This window comes from Anomaloglossus baeobatrachus, chromosome 2, assembly GCF_048569485.1.
Source record: "Anomaloglossus baeobatrachus isolate aAnoBae1 chromosome 2, aAnoBae1.hap1, whole genome shotgun sequence".
Classification (NCBI taxonomy): Eukaryota; Metazoa; Chordata; class Amphibia; order Anura; family Aromobatidae; genus Anomaloglossus; species Anomaloglossus baeobatrachus.
Window position 1 is genome coordinate 419896318 of NC_134354.1, and position 15941 is coordinate 419912258.

The window sequence follows — 15941 nt, forward strand, 5'->3', positions numbered from 1 at the left end:
GCTTTCTCAGAGGGCTTTTTACAGTTTGTCTATTCCCAATTAGCCGGTTTAGTATACTTAATGAAAGTACTAATTCTTTCATAGGCCGCCCATTCTTAGTATTTGACGTTCCTTATATTGTGGTATTAGGCTGCGCAGCAGGTTGCAACACACCTGTGGTCACTGCAGCAGCAGCAGCAGCAGCAATAGAATCCACTTTGTCCAAAAGGGATCTATTCCATTCAATTGCACATGATCTAGATTAGCCTGAGAACAAGATACTGCATGGGACATAGCAGAGTTGGTGAAGTTGAGTGGTGATGAGCTTGCCATTTGGATGAATAAAGCAAGTAAAAAGTGTGAAAGATAAAAAGCAAAAGGAGTTTGAAGTGTGAAAAGTGAATGGGCCAAATTGAGGTGCATATGAAGTTGTATGCTTTCTTTCAATTCATTAATCGGGCTAATATGAATCAGGTGAATCGAGTTCTGCTTTTGGAAACTGGGTTAAGAAGGGGTGCACCGCTCCTGGAGGTACTGCAATACCAGGTCAATGCGTGGAGTGGACAGAGCAAGCTCTTTTTCCATCTCCCTGTTCTAAAAATCCATTTAATATATGGTCCCCAGATAGGGGACGTATCAGATATTAAACTGATAAGAACAGATGAGATTTCATCCGCAAATTTCAGAAAACGGTCATCGGCCACCACACAAAAGCGCAGTGCCGCAGGTGATCGCCTCCCGAGCCCAGGAACCACCAGCCATAAGGGGACGTAAGCACCAAAAGGCGCAACAATCCCCGAGGCCGGCGGTTGTGCAAGCCCGGGCCCCTCCCAGCCAAGACCAAGGCAAACCCAATGAAGGGACTACACTTGATCTTAGCCAAAAGGCCGAGAAGCGATAACCAGAATTGGTTTGGGCCTCGAGTGGCACCCTGGCCTATGCCGGACACATGTTAGGGAGAGAGAGTGAGCGGGAGACAAACCCACGCCTACAGAAGACATTTTGTCACCCAAGCCAACCCTTGAAAAGGCTGCTTTGCACAGCAAAAACACGAAGAATGGTGCGTTTTGCAGCCGCCGCCCACTGCAATGAATCTGAATAACTCCTCCTTTTGGGCACAAGCACCTCCCCTGCCCCTTGCAGTCTTTCCAATTCATGATACAAAAAGACGGACAGGACAGGTCGCCTGACTTTCCGTCACTGCCACCCTTTGCCATCCTTACCTGTAGAAAGCCCTTTCATCATCCCCAAACCCTAATCTTTTCCCTTCACTTCCCAGCCCCCAAACCCTGCCCTCTGAACCCTTCTCACCCCCCGCATCCCTTGTCCTGTCATCCCCCTACCATCCGGGAAAAAAACGGCTTGACCCCTCCTTCCACTAGCCCACCTCCCACCCAAAGAGCAATTTCTGCTGCGCAGCTAGCTTTCTAGGCAGCAGCGCTATTGTGATGTCATCGGGGGGGCATTGTGACAAGCCGCCAGTGTTCCGTCTCTTCATGTTGTGCACTGTTCAAACGGAAAATACATCAACAGGCAGGCTACAGAAAAGCTTACTAACAAAGGTTAGAGAGGGGCTTTCTCAGAGGGCTTTTTACAGTTTGTCTATTCCCAATTAGCCGGTTTAGTATACTTAATGAAAGTACTAATTCTTTCATAGGCCGCCCATTCTTAGTATTTGACGTTCCTTATATTGTGGTATTAGGCTGCGCAGCAGGTTGCAACACACCTGTGGTCACTGCAGCAGCAGCAGCAGCAGCAATAGAATCCACTTTGTCCAAAAGGGATCTATTCCATTCAATTGCACATGATCTAGATTAGCCTGAGAACAAGATACTGCATGGGACATAGCAGAGTTGGTGAAGTTGAGTGGTGATGAGTTTGCCATTTGGATGAATAAAGCAAGTAAAAAGTGTGAAAGATAAAAAGCAAAAGGAGTTTGAAGTGTGAAAAGTGAATGGGCCAAATTGAGGTGCATATGAAGTTGTATGCTTTCTTTCAATTCATTAATCGGGCTAATATGAATCAGGTGAATCGAGTTCTGCTTTTGGAAACTGGGTTAAGAAGGGGTGCACCGCTCCTGGAGGTACTGCAATACCAGGTCAATGCGTGGAGTGGACAGAGCAAGCTCTTTTTCCATCTCCCTGTTCTAAAAATCCATTTAATATATGGTCCCCAGATAGGGGACGTATCAGATATTAAACTGATAAGAACAGATGAGATTTCATCCGCAAATTTCAGAAAACGGTCATCGGCCACCACACAAAAGCGCAGTGCCGCAGGTGATCGCCTCCCGAGCCCAGGAACCACCAGCCATAAGGGGAGGTAAGCACCAAAAGGCGCAACAATCCCCGAGGCCGGCGGTTGTGCAAGCCCGGGCCCCTCCCAGCCAAGACCAAGGCAAACCCAATGAAGGGACTGCACTTGATCTTAGCCAAAAGGCCGAGAAGCGATAACCAGAATTGGTTTGGGCCTCGAGTGGCACCCTGGCCTCTGCCGGACACATGTTAGGGAGAGAGAGTGAGCGGGAGACAAACCCACGCCTACAGAAGACATTTTGTCACCCAAGCCAACCCTTGAAAAGGCTGCTTTGCACAGCAAAAACACGAAGAATGGTGCGTTTTGCAGCCGCCGCCCACTGCAATGAATCTGAATAACTCCTCCTTTTGGGCACAAGCACCTCCCCTGCCCCTTGCAGTCTTTCCAATTCATGATACAAAAAGACGGACAGGACAGGTCGCCTGACTTTCCGTCACTGCCACCCTTTGCCATCCTTACCTGTAGAAAGCCCTTTCATCATCCCCAAACCCTAATCTTTTCCCTTCACTTCCCAGCCCCCAAACCCTGCCCTCTGAACCCTTCTCACCCCCCGCATCCCTTGTCCTGTCATCCCCCTACCATCCGGGAAAAAAACGGCTTGACCCCTCCTTCCACTAGCCCACCTCCCACCCAAAGAGCAATTTCTGCTGCGCAGCTAGCTTTCTAGGCAGCAGCGCTATTGTGATGTCATCGGGGGGGCATTGTGACAAGCCGCCAGTGTTCCGTCTCTTCATGTTGTGCACTGTTCAAACGGAAAATACATTAACAGGCAGGCTACAGAAAAGCTTACTAACAAAGGTTAGAGAGGGGCTTTCTCAGAGGGCTTTTTACAGTTTGTCTATTCCCAATTAGCCGGTTTAGTATACTTAATGAAAGTACTAATTCTTTCATAGGCCGCCCATTCTTAGTATTTGACGTTCCTTATATTGTGGTATTAGGCTGCGCAGCAGGTTGCAACACACCTGTGGTCACTGCAGCAGCAGCAGCAGCAGCAATAGAATCCACTTTGTCCAAAAGGGATCTATTCCATTCAATTGCACATGATCTAGATTAGCCTGAGAACAAGATACTGCATGGGACATAGCAGAGTTGGTGAAGTTGAGTGGTGATGAGTTTGCCATTTGGATGAATAAAGCAAGTAAAAAGTGTGAAAGATAAAAAGCAAAAGGAGTTTGAAGTGTGAAAAGTGAATGGGCCAAATTGAGGTGCATATGAAGTTGTATGCTTTCTTTCAATTCATTAATCGGGCTAATATGAATCAGGTGAATCGAGTTCTGCTTTTGGAAACTGGGTTAAGAAGGGGTGCACCGCTCCTGGAGGTACTGCAATACCAGGTCAATGCGTGGAGTGGACAGAGCAAGCTCTTTTTCCATCTCCCTGTTCTAAAAATCCATTTAATATATGGTCCCCAGATAGGGGACGTATCAGATATTAAACTGATAAGAACAGATGAGATTACATCCGCAATTTTCAGAAAACGGTCATCGGCCACCACACAAAAGCGCAGTGCCGCAGGTGATCGCCTCCCGAGCCCAGGAACCACCAGCCATAAGGGGACGTAAGCACCAAAAGGCGCAACAATCCCCGAGGCCGGCGGTTGTGCAAGTCCGGGCCCCTCTCAGCCAAGACCAAGGCAAACCCAATGAAGGGACTACACTTGATCTTAGCCAAAAGGCCGAGAAGCGATAACCAGAATTGGTTTGGGCCTCGAGTGGCACCCTGGCCTATGCCGGACACATGTTAGGGAGAGAGAGTGAGCGGGAGACAAACCCACGCCTACAGAAGACATTTTGTCACCCAAGCCAACCCTTGAAAAGGCTGCTTTGCACAGCAAAAACACGAAGAATGGTGCGTTTTGCAGCCGCCGCCCACTGCAATGAATCTGAATAACTCCTCCTTTTGGGCACAAGCACCTCCCCTGCCCCTTGCAGTCTTTCCAATTCATGATACAAAAAGACGGACAGGACAGGTCGCCTGACTTTCCGTCACTGCCACCCTTTGCCATCCTTACCTGTAGAAAGCCCTTTCATCATCCCCAAACCCTAATCTTTTCCCTTCACTTCCCAGCCCCCAAACCCTGCCCTCTGAACCCTTCTCACCCCCCGCATCCCTTGTCCTGTCATCCCCCTACCATCCGGGAAAAAAACGGCTTGACCCCTCCTTCCACTAGCCTACCTCCCACCCAAAGAGCAATTTCTGCTGCGCAGCTAGCTTTCTAGGCAGCAGCGCTATTGTGATGTCATCGGGGGGGCATTGTGACAAGCCGCCAGTGTTCCGTCTCTTCATGTTGTGCACTGTTCAAACGGAAAATACATCAACAGGCAGGCTACAGAAAAGCTTACTAACAAAGGTTAGAGAGGGGCTTTCTCAGAGGGCTTTTTACAGTTTGTCTATTCCCAATTAGCCGGTTTAGTATACTTAATGAAAGTACTAATTCTTTCATAGGCCGCCCATTCTTAGTATTTGACGTTCCTTATATTGTGGTATTAGGCTGCGCAGCAGGTTGCAACACACCTGTGGTCACTGCAGCAGCAGCAGCAGCAGCAATAGAATCCACTTTGTCCAAAAGGGATCTATTCCATTCAATTGCACATGATCTAGATTAGCCTGAGAACAAGATACTGCATGGGACATAGCAGAGTTGGTGAAGTTGAGTGGTGGTGAGTTTGCCATTTGGATGAATAAAGCAAGTAAAAAGTGTGAAAGATAAAAAGCAAAAGGAGTTTGAAGTGTGAAAAGTGAATGGGCCAAATTGAGGTGCATATGAAGTTGTATGCTTTCTTTCAATTCATTAATCGGGCTAATATGAATCAGGTGAATCGAGTTCTGCTTTTGGAAACTGGGTTAAGAAGGGGTGCACCGCTCCTGGAGGTACTGCAATACCAGGTCAATGCGTGGAGTGGACAGAGCAAGCTCTTTTTCCATCTCCCTGTTCTAAAAATCCATTTAATATATGGTCCCCAGATAGGGGACGTATCAGATATTAAACTGATAAGAACAGATGAGATTTCATCCGCAATTTTCAGAATCAAGGTAGCCCCAAAGGCCAGCAGGCCACCACACAAAAGCGCAGTGCCTGGGTGATCGCCTCCCGAGCCCAGGAACCACCAGCCACAAGGGGACGTAAGCACCAAAAGGCGCAACAATCCCCGAGGTCGGCGGTTGTGCAAGCCCGGGCCCCTCCCAGCCAAGACCAAGGCAAACCCAATGAAGGGACTACACTTGATCTTAGCCAAAAGGCCGAGAAGCGATAACCAGAATTGGTTTGGGCCTCGAGTGGCACCCTGGCTTATGCCGGACACATGTTAGGGAGAGAGAGTGAGCGGGAGACAAACCCACGCCTACAGAAGACATTTTGTCACCCAAGCCAACCCTTGAAAAGGCTGCTTTGCACAGCAAAAACACGAAGAATGGTGCGTTTTGCAGCCGCCGCCCACTGCAATGAATCTGAATAACTCCTCCTTTTGGGCACAAGCACCTCCCCTGCCCCTTGCAGTCTTTCCAATTCATGATACAAAAAGACGGACAGGACAGGTCGCCTGACTTTCCGTCACTGCCACCCTTTGCCATCCTTACCTGTAGAAAGCCCTTTCATCATCCCCAAACCCTAATCTTTTCCCTTCACTTCCCAGCCCCCAAACCCTGCCCTCTGAACCCTTCTCACCCCCCGCATCCCTTGTCCTGTCATCCCCCTACCATCCGGGAAAAAAACGGCTTGACCCCTCCTTCCACTAGCCCACCTCCCACCCAAAGAGCAATTTCTGCTGCGCAGCTAGCTTTCTAGGCAGCAGCGCTATTGTGATGTCATCGGGGGGGCATTGTGACAAGCCGCCAGTGTTCCGTCTCTTCATGTTGTGCACTGTTCAAACGGAAAATACATCAACAGGCAGGCTACAGAAAAGCTTACTAACAAAGGTTAGAGAGGGGCTTTCTCAGAGGGCTTTTTACAGTTTGTCTATTCCCAATTAGCCGGTTTAGTATACTTAATGAAAGTACTAATTCTTTCATAGGCCGCCCATTCTTAGTATTTGACGTTCCTTATATTGTGGTATTAGGCTGCGCAGCAGGTTGCAACACACCTGTGGTCACTGCAGCAGCAGCAGCAGCAGCAATAGAATCCACTTTGTCCAAAAGGGATCTATTCCATTCAATTGCACATGATCTAGATTAGCCTGAGAACAAGATACTGCATGGGACATAGCAGAGTTGGTGAAGTTGAGTGGTGATGAGTTTGCCATTTGGATGAATAAAGCAAGTAAAAAGTGTGAAAGATAAAAAGCAAAAGGAGTTTGAAGTGTGAAAAGTGAATGGGCCAAATTGAGGTGCATATGAAGTTGTATGCTTTCTTTCAATTCATTAATCGGGCTAATATGAATCAGGTGAATCGAGTTCTGCTTTTGGAAACTGGGTTAAGAAGGGGTGCACCGCTCCTGGAGGTACTGCAATACCAGGTCAATGCGTGGAGTGGACAGAGCAAGCTCTTTTTCCATCTCCCTGTTCTAAAAATCCATTTAATATATGGTCCCCAGATAGGGGACGTATCAGATATTAAACTGATAAGAACAGATGATCTTTCATCCGCAATTTTCAGAATCAAGGTAGCCCCCAAGGTCAGCAGGCCACCATACAAAAGCGCAGTGCCTGGGTGATCGCCTCCCGAGCCCAGGAACCACCAGCCAAAAGGGGACGTAAGCACCAAAAGGCGCAACAATCCCCGAGGCCGGCGGTTGTGCAAGCCCGGGCCCCTCCCAGCCAAGACCAAGGCAAACCCAATGAAGGGACTACACTTGATCTTAGCCAAAAGGCCGAGAAGCGATAACCAGAATTGGTTTGGGCCTCGAGTGGCACCCTGGCCTATGCCGGACACATGTTAGGGAGAGAGAGTGAGCGGGAGACAAACCCACGCCTACAGAAGACATTTTGTCACCCAAGCCAACCCTTGAAAAGGCTGCTTTGCACAGCAAAAACACGAAGAATGGTGCGTTTTGCAGCCGCCGCCCACTGCAATGAATCTGAATAACTCCTCCTTTTGGGCACAAGCACCTCCCCTGCCCCTTGCAGTCTTTCCAATTCATGATACAAAAAGACGGACAGGACAGGTCGCCTGACTTTCCGTCACTGCCACCCTTTGCCATCCTTACCTGTAGAAAGCCCTTTCATCATCCCCAAACCCTAATCTTTTCCCTTCACTTCCCAGCCCCCAAACCCTGCCCTCTGAACCCTTCTCACCCCCCGCATCCCTTGTCCTGTCATCCCCCTACCATCCGGGAAAAAAACGGCTTGACCCCTCCTTCCACTAGCCCACCTCCCACCCAAAGAGCAATTTCTGCTGCGCAGCTAGCTTTCTAGGCAGCAGCGCTATTGTGATGTCATCGGGGGGGCATTGTGACAAGCCGCCAGTGTTCCGTCTCTTCATGTTGTGCACTGTTCAAACGGAAAATACATCAACAGGCAGGCTACAGAAAAGCTTACTAACAAAGGTTAGAGAGGGGCTTTCTCAGAGGGCTTTTTACAGTTTGTCTATTCCCAATTAGCCGGTTTAGTATACTTAATGAAAGTACTAATTCTTTCATAGGCCGCCCATTCTTAGTATTTGACGTTCCTTATATTGTGGTATTAGGCTGCGCAGCAGGTTGCAACACACCTGTGGTCACTGCAGCAGCAGCAGCAGCAATAGAATCCACTTTGTCCAAAAGGGATCTATTCCATTCAATTGCACATGATCTAGATTAGCCTGAGAACAAGATACTGCATGGGACATAGCAGAGTTGGTGAAGTTGAGTGGTGATGAGTTTGCCATTTGGATGAATAAAGCAAGTAAAAAGTGTGAAAGATAAAAAGCAAAAGGAGTTTGAAGTGTGAAAAGTGAATGGGCCAAATTGAGGTGCATATGAAGTTGTATGCTTTCTTTCAATTCATTAATCGGGCTAATATGAATCAGGTGAATCGAGTTCTGCTTTTGGAAACTGGGTTAAGAAGGGGTGCACCGCTCCTGGAGGTACTGCAATACCAGGTCAATGCGTGGAGTGGACAGAGCAAGATTTTTCCATCTCCCTGTTCTAAAAATCCATTTAATATATGGTCCCCAGATAGGGGACGTATCAGATATTAAACTGATAAGAACAGATGAAATTTCATCCGCAAATTTCAGAAAACGGTCATCGGCCACCACACAAAAGCGCAGTGCCGCAGGTGATCGCCTCCCGAGCCCAGGAACCACCAGCCATAAGGGGACGTAAGCACCAAAAGGCGCAACAATCCCCGAGGCCGGCGGTTGTGCAAGCCCGGGCCCCTCCCAGCCAAGACCAAGGCAAACCCAATGAAGGGACTACACTTGATCTTAGCCAAAAGGCCGAGAAGCGATAACCAGAATTGGTTTGGGCCTCGAGTGGCACCCTGGCCTATGCCGGACACATGTTAGGGAGAGAGAGTGAGCGGGAGACAAACCCACGCCTACAGAAGACATTTTGTCACCCAAGCCAACCCTTGAAAAGGCTGCTTTGCACAGCAAAAACACGAAGAATGGTGCGTTTTGCAGCCGCCGCCCACTGCAATGAATCTGAATAACTCCTCCTTTTGGGCACAAGCACCTCCCCTGCCCCTTGCAGTCTTTCCAATTCATGATACAAAAAGACGGACAGGACAGGTCGCCTGACTTTCCGTCACTGCCACCCTTTGCCATCCTTACCTGTAGAAAGCCCTTTCATCATCCCCAAACCCTAATCTTTTCCCTTCACTTCCCAGCCCCCAAACCCTGCCCTCTGAACCCTTCTCACCCCCCGCATCCCTTGTCCTGTCATCCCCCTACCATCCGGGAAAAAAACGGCTTGACCCCTCCTTCCACTAGCCCACCTCCCACCCAAAGAGCAATTTCTGCTGCGCAGCTAGCTTTCTAGGCAGCAGCGCTATTGTGATGTCATCGGGGGGGCATTGTGACAAGCCGCCAGTGTTCCGTCTCTTCATGTTGTGCACTGTTCAAACGGAAAATACATCAACAGGCAGGCTACAGAAAAGCTTACTAACAAAGGTTAGAGAGGGGCTTTCTCAGAGGGCTTTTTACAGTTTGTCTATTCCCAATTAGCCGGTTTAGTATACTTAATGAAAGTACTAATTCTTTCATAGGCCGCCCATTCTTAGTATTTGACGTTCCTTATATTGTGGTATTAGGCTGCGCAGCAGGTTGCAACACACCTGTGGTCACTGCAGCAGCAGCAGCAGCAGCAATAGAATCCACTTTGTCCAAAAGGGATCTATTCCATTCAATTGCACATGATCTAGATTAGCCTGAGAACAAGATACTGCATGGGACATAGCAGAGTTGGTGAAGTTGAGTGGTGATGAGTTTGCCATTTGGATGAATAAAGCAAGTAAAAAGTGTGAAAGATAAAAAGCAAAAGGAGTTTGAAGTGTGAAAAGTGAATGGGCCAAATTGAGGTGCATATGAAGTTGTATGCTTTCTTTCAATTCATTAATCGGGCTAATATGAATCAGGTGAATCAAGTTCTGCTTTTGGAAACTGGGTTAAGAAAGGGTGCACCGCTCCTGGAGGTACTGCAATACCAGGTCAATGCGTGGAGTGGACAGAGCAAGCTCTTTTTCCATCTCCCTGTTCTAAAAATCCATTTAATATATGGTCCCCAGATAGGGGACGTATCAGATATTAAACTGATAAGAACAGATGAGATTACATCCGCAATTTTCAGAAAACGGTCATCGGCCACCACACAAAAGCGCAGTGCCGCAGGTGATCGCCTCCCGAGCCCAGGAACCACCAGCCATAAGGGGACGTAAGCACCAAAAGGCGCAACAATCCCCGAGGCCGGCGGTTGTGCAAGCCCGGGCCCCTCCCAGCCAAGACCAAGGCAAACCCAGTGAAGGGACTACACTTGATCTTAGCCAAAAGGCCGAGAAGCGATAACCAGAATTGGTTTGGGCCTCGAGTGGCACCCTGTCCTATGCCGGACACATGTTAGGGAGAGAGAGTGAGCGGGAGACAAACCCACGCCTACAGAAGACATTTTGTCACCCAAGCCAACCCTTGAAAAGGCTGCTTTGCACAGCAAAAACACGAAGAATGGTGCGTTTTGCAGCCGCCGCCCACTGCAATGAATCTGAATAACTCCTCCTTTTGGGCACAAGCACCTCCCCTGCCCCTTGCAGTCTTTCCAATTCATGATACAAAAAGACGGACAGGACAGGTCGCCTGACTTTCCGTCACTGCCACCCTTTGCCATCCTTACCTGTAGAAAGCCCTTTCATCATCCCCAAACCCTAATCTTTTCCCTTCACTTCCCAGCCCCCAAACCCTGCCCTCTGAACCCTTCTCACCCCCCGCATCCCTTGTCCTGTCATCCCCCTACCATCCGGGAAAAAAACGGCTTGACCCCTCCTTCCACTAGCCCACCTCCCACCCAAAGAGCAATTTCTGCTGCGCAGCTAGCTTTCTAGGCAGCAGCGCTATTGTGATGTCATCGGGGGGGCATTGTGACAAGCCGCCAGTGTTCCGTCTCTTCATGTTGTGCACTGTTCAAACGGAAAATACATCAACAGGCAGGCTACAGAAAAGCTTACTAACAAAGGTTAGAGAGGGGCTTTCTCAGAGGGCTTTTTACAGTTTGTCTATTCCCAATTAGCCGGTTTAGTATACTTAATGAAAGTACTAATTCTTTCATAGGCCGCCCATTCTTAGTATTTGACGTTCCTTATATTGTGGTATTAGGCTGCGCAGCAGGTTGCAACACACCTGTGGTCACTGCAGCAGCAGCAGCAGCAATAGAATCCACTTTGTCCAAAAGGGATCTATTCCATTCAATTGCACATGATCTAGATTAACCTGAGAACAAGATACTGCATGGGACATAGCAGAGTTGGTGAAGTTGAGTGGTGATGAGTTTGCCATTTGGATGAATAAAGCAAGTAAAAAGTGTGAAAGATAAAAAGCAAAAGGAGTTTGAAGTGTGAAAAGTGAATGGGCCAAATTGAGGTGCATATGAAGTTGTATGCTTTCTTTCAATTCATTAATCGGGCTAATATGAATCAGGTGAATCGAGTTCTGCTTTTGGAAACTGGGTTAAGAAGGGGTGCACCGCTCCTGGAGGTACTGCAATACCAGGTCAATGCGTGGAGTGGACAGAGCAAGCTCTTTTTCCATCTCCCTGTTCTAAAAATCCATTTAATATATGGTCCCCAGATAGGGGACGTATCAGATATTAAACTGATAAGAACAGATGAGATTTCATCCGCAAATTACAGAAAACGGTCATCGGCCACCACACAAAAGCGCAGTGCCGCAGGTGATCGCCTCCCGAGCCCAGGAACCACCAGCCATAAGGGGACGTAAGCACCAAAAGGCGCAACAATCCCCGAGGCCGGCGGTTGTGCAAGCCCGGGCCCCTCCCAGCCAAGACCAAGGCAAACCCAATGAAGGGACTACACTTGATCTTAGCCAAAAGGCCGAGAAGCGATAACCAGAATTGGTTTGGGCCTCGAGTGGCACCCTGGCCTATGCCAGACACATGTTAGGGAGAGAGAGTGAGCGGGAGACAAACCCACGCCTACAGAAGACATTTTGTCACCCAAGCCAACCCTTGAAAAGGCTGCTTTGCACAGCAAAAACACGAAGAATGGTGCGTTTTGCAGCCGCCGCCCACTGCAATGAATCTGAATAACTCCTCCTTTTGGGCACAAGCACCTCCCCTGCCCCTTGCAGTCTTTCCAATTCATGATACAAAAAGACGGACAGGACAGGTCGCCTGACTTTCCGTCACTGCCACCCTTTGCCATCCTTACCTGTAGAAAGCCCTTTCATCATCCCCAAACCCTAATCTTTTCCCTTCACTTCCCAGCCCCCAAACCCTGCCCTCTGAACCCTTCTCACCCCCCGCATCCCTTGTCCTGTCATCCCCCTACCATCCGGGAAAAAAACGGCTTGACCCCTCCTTCCACTAGCCCACCTCCCACCCAAAGAGCAATTTCTGCTGCGCAGCTAGCTTTCTAGGCAGCAGCGCTATTGTGATGTCATCGGGGGGGCATTGTGACAAGCCGCCAGTGTTCCGTCTCTTCATGTTGTGCACTGTTCAAACGGAAAATACATCAACAGGCAGGCTACAGAAAAGCTTACTAACAAAGGTTAGAGAGGGGCTTTCTCAGAGGGCTTTTTACAGTTTGTCTATTCCCAATTAGCCGGTTTAGTATACTTAATGAAAGTACTAATTCTTTCATAGGCCGCCCATTCTTAGTATTTGACGTTCCTTATATTGTGGTATTAGGCTGCGCAGCAGGTTGCAACACACCTGTGGTCACTGCAGCAGCAGCAGCAGCAGCAATAGAATCCACTTTGTCCAAAAGGGATCTATTCCATTCAATTGCACATGATCTAGATTAGCCTGAGAACAAGATACTGCATGGGACATAGCAGAGTTGGTGAAGTTGAGTGGTGATGAGTTTGCCATTTGGATGAATAAAGCAAGTAAAAAGTGTGAAAGATAAAAAGCAAAAGGAGTTTGAAGTGGGAAAAGTGAATGGGCCAAATTGAGGTGCATATGAAGTTGTATGCTTTCTTTCAATTCATTAATCGGGCTAATATGAATCAGGTGAATCGAGTTCTGCTTTTGGAAACTGGGTTAAGAAGGGGTGCACCGCTCCTGGAGGTACTGCAATACCAGGTCAATGCGTGGAGTGGACAGAGCAAGCTCTTTTTCCATCTCCCTGTTCTAAAAATCCATTTAATATATGGTCCCCAGATAGGGGACGTATCAGATATTAAACTGATAAGAACAGATCACGTTTCAAACAAGCTTTATTAAACTCATTAGTCGTCACAAACAAAAAGTCACGCATTAAATACAAAACACGGTTACTTGTGCACATGAAACGCATCATAAAACCCCAAATCAGGTTTTTACAGGTACAGTAAAATATCACATAAAATCACATAAACATACATAAAACCAGCATTTTACTTAAAACATGACATAAAATACATTAAAAGCAATATAGTAAAAAGACATATAAAATCACAAATTAAATATGATTATGAATACATAAAAGTGTTCCATATCTGGAGACACCATGCCTTTTTTGCTTCTATTGTTCCCTGATTTTTGCAATCTCTCAAATAATACGTGTACATGGTACATAATGCAAGACCTATACAGTCTTTTACAGGGATGCAATCATGCTTGAACAGTAAAATATTTCTGGTTTTCCATAGGGCCTCTTTAAAACTGTTAATGATGAGCCATGCGATTTTTGCCTGGTACATGGTAGGACAATCAATTATACCGTATAACACCACATCACAATTTAGGGTACGCAACCCACACACCCATTTCAGGAGCGTGCCCACTGCCTGCCATACCTCTTGTGCGTAAGCACAATACCAGAACAGGTGGAACACCGTCTCCTCCTGTGCACACCTGTCTCTTGGACATCTGGCACTGGTCACAAGTCCCCTACGATGTTGGAAGGCCCTGGTGGGGAGACATTGGTGGACTATTTGCCAGGCCAGATCCTTTTGCATATTACTAAGAGCAGGGCATGAGACGTTGTTCCAAATTAATCGGCACCTAGACGGGGAAAAATTAGCCACATCCTCCATAATCTCATGACCCTTACAGGCGGCTGTCAACTTACGCTGATTGGACAAAACTCCCTTGTCCACATTTATCAGATCATATTCAGATATAATAGTCTCTAAGATCTTATATTGTTTCGGAGGGGATAAAAGGACAGGACGATTAGGTAAAATATCAACATGTAGTTTTTTAAAAACATACCCCGTGCTGTACCTTAAAAAACATGCAAAAGCCCCGTCATTTTTCAGACAATTAAAGCAGAATACAAAGAACTTGATTAATAAAAACAGTTTAAGATCAGGCAGCCCCTTACCTCCGTTACCCTTACTCTTGCTGACAATCACCCTCCTCAGCTTCTCCATTTTAGAGCCCCACAAGAAATAAAAAATGGGTTTGAGAAGCCTCTTCAGGTAGAGGGAGTTGGGGGGGAACACCATTGCCGCAAACAGGATAATAGGGAATAAAACCATTTTTATCACAAGTATCTTCCCCTCCATGGACATTTTCCTTAGCTGCCAAAAAGAAATCTTTTTATTGATTTTATCTAATACTAAATCCCAATTTGTACATCCATCATTTCTTGCATCAAATTGTACACCCAAAATCTTAATACCATCAGTTTGGACTGGGATTTTAGGTGGCTCGGACTCCCAGGGGCCAATAATCAAGCAGTCACACTTGTCAACATTCAGACGAAAGCCAGACCCTGCGCTGAATATCTCAGTGTTCAGGAGGGCCCTGTTCACAGCTGCAGAGCTTGCACAGTACACAGAGACATCATCCATATAGGCCAATGATTTTACCTGGTTTCCACCACCCCCTGGAATAGGGACCCCCCTGACCACCCTATCCTGCCGAAGGCGGCACAGAAGTGGTTCAATTGCGCATACAAACAACAGTGGGGACATGGGGCAGCCTTGTTTTACCCCAGACAGGAGGGCAACTTCCTTAGTGACAAAACCATTGACTAGTACCTGTGCATATGAATCCTTATATAGAAGCTTGATTTTGTCAATAAAAACTGTAGGGAAACCCATTCTTCTCAGAACATTAAAAAGATAAAAATGTGATACCCTGTCGAATGCCTTCATAAAATCAAGTGATAAAATAGCCATAGGTTGCTTACAGTCACTCTGATACCAGATCAGGTCCCGGATAAGATTCAGATGCTCCCAAATGGTTCTTCCAGGGATGCCGCAGACCTGATCTGGGTGGATGACATGTTTAATGACTTTTTTCATTCTACTTGCAATCACTTTAGCTAAAATTTTGTATTCTGTATTTAAAAGGGAGATAGGTCCAGGTTGGAAAACTGGAGGCCTATCACCTTTCTTAAAAATTAAGGTAATCACACATTTTCTCCATGATGAGGGTAAAACATCAGTCTTAAAAACTTCACTAAAAACTGCTAAAAGATCATTCTTAATAAAATCCCAAAAACAAAGATAAAACTCCATGGGGAGACCGTCCGACCCCGGGGCTTTACCTTTTTTAAAGTCTTTCACAGCCTCCTCAATCTCCCCATGATTTATGTCCACTGAAATTAATTGTTGATCCTCTTTGCTTAAAAACTGGGATAAAACATTAAGATTATCTTTAAAAGCAGATTCATCAGTAGTTTTAAGACTAAAAAGAGTACTATAAAAATTAAAAGCTTCATCCAGCATGCCTTGAACAGAAGATTGTCCTTCTAATTCTTGGATAAAATGTTTCCTCTCCCCCACTTTTTTAAAAAAATATCTGGAACATGTCTCTCCTTCCTCTAGATATTTGACATGGGAATTAAACACTATCTCTTTTCCCTTTTGTTCCAAAAACCTCTGTATTTCTATTTTAAGCTTGGAAATGTCCTCATCTACACCAGGTACCCCCCATGCCTTTAGTTTATGGAGGGTTTCCAACCGAACATTAAAATCTTTAAACCTACTTCTTTTTTCTCTGGCTTTCCGTTTCCCCACTTTAATAAAAAAATCCTTAATGCGCCATTTTACGCCCTCCCACCAGTTCAACATAGTTTGATTTGGGTGCTTTTTACTTCTCCAGATCTTATATTTTGCAATAAAGTCAGCC

General features: G+C 46.8%; 9 non-coding genes across 9 annotated transcripts; all 9 read right to left on the reverse strand.

Annotated features, from left to right (window-relative positions):
• Positions 1-488: 488 nt before the first annotated feature.
• LOC142293268 (U2 spliceosomal RNA) lies at positions 489-673 on the reverse strand. Its single transcript, XR_012751243.1, has one exon. It is a non-coding gene; the product is annotated as a U2 spliceosomal RNA (small nuclear RNA).
• Positions 674-2040: 1367 nt separating this feature from the next.
• Positions 2041-2225, reverse strand: LOC142293269 (U2 spliceosomal RNA). The gene has a single exon (XR_012751244.1). It is a non-coding gene; the product is annotated as a U2 spliceosomal RNA (small nuclear RNA).
• Positions 2226-3592: 1367 nt separating this feature from the next.
• Positions 3593-3777, reverse strand: LOC142292532 (U2 spliceosomal RNA). The gene has a single exon (XR_012750681.1). It is a non-coding gene; the product is annotated as a U2 spliceosomal RNA (small nuclear RNA).
• Positions 3778-5144: 1367 nt separating this feature from the next.
• On the reverse strand, positions 5145-5328 carry LOC142292477 (U2 spliceosomal RNA). Its single transcript, XR_012750635.1, has one exon. It is a non-coding gene; the product is annotated as a U2 spliceosomal RNA (small nuclear RNA).
• A 1381-nt stretch (positions 5329-6709) lies between these two features.
• LOC142293252 (U2 spliceosomal RNA) lies at positions 6710-6893 on the reverse strand. Its single transcript, XR_012751228.1, has one exon. It is a non-coding gene; the product is annotated as a U2 spliceosomal RNA (small nuclear RNA).
• Positions 6894-8271: 1378 nt separating this feature from the next.
• LOC142292663 (U2 spliceosomal RNA) lies at positions 8272-8454 on the reverse strand. The gene has a single exon (XR_012750777.1). It is a non-coding gene; the product is annotated as a U2 spliceosomal RNA (small nuclear RNA).
• Positions 8455-9821: 1367 nt separating this feature from the next.
• On the reverse strand, positions 9822-10006 carry LOC142292520 (U2 spliceosomal RNA). The gene has a single exon (XR_012750671.1). It is a non-coding gene; the product is annotated as a U2 spliceosomal RNA (small nuclear RNA).
• Positions 10007-11370: 1364 nt separating this feature from the next.
• Positions 11371-11555, reverse strand: LOC142293258 (U2 spliceosomal RNA). The gene has a single exon (XR_012751234.1). It is a non-coding gene; the product is annotated as a U2 spliceosomal RNA (small nuclear RNA).
• A 1367-nt stretch (positions 11556-12922) lies between these two features.
• Positions 12923-13113, reverse strand: LOC142292499 (U2 spliceosomal RNA). The gene has a single exon (XR_012750654.1). It is a non-coding gene; the product is annotated as a U2 spliceosomal RNA (small nuclear RNA).
• Between the last annotated feature and the right edge of the window lie 2828 nt (positions 13114-15941).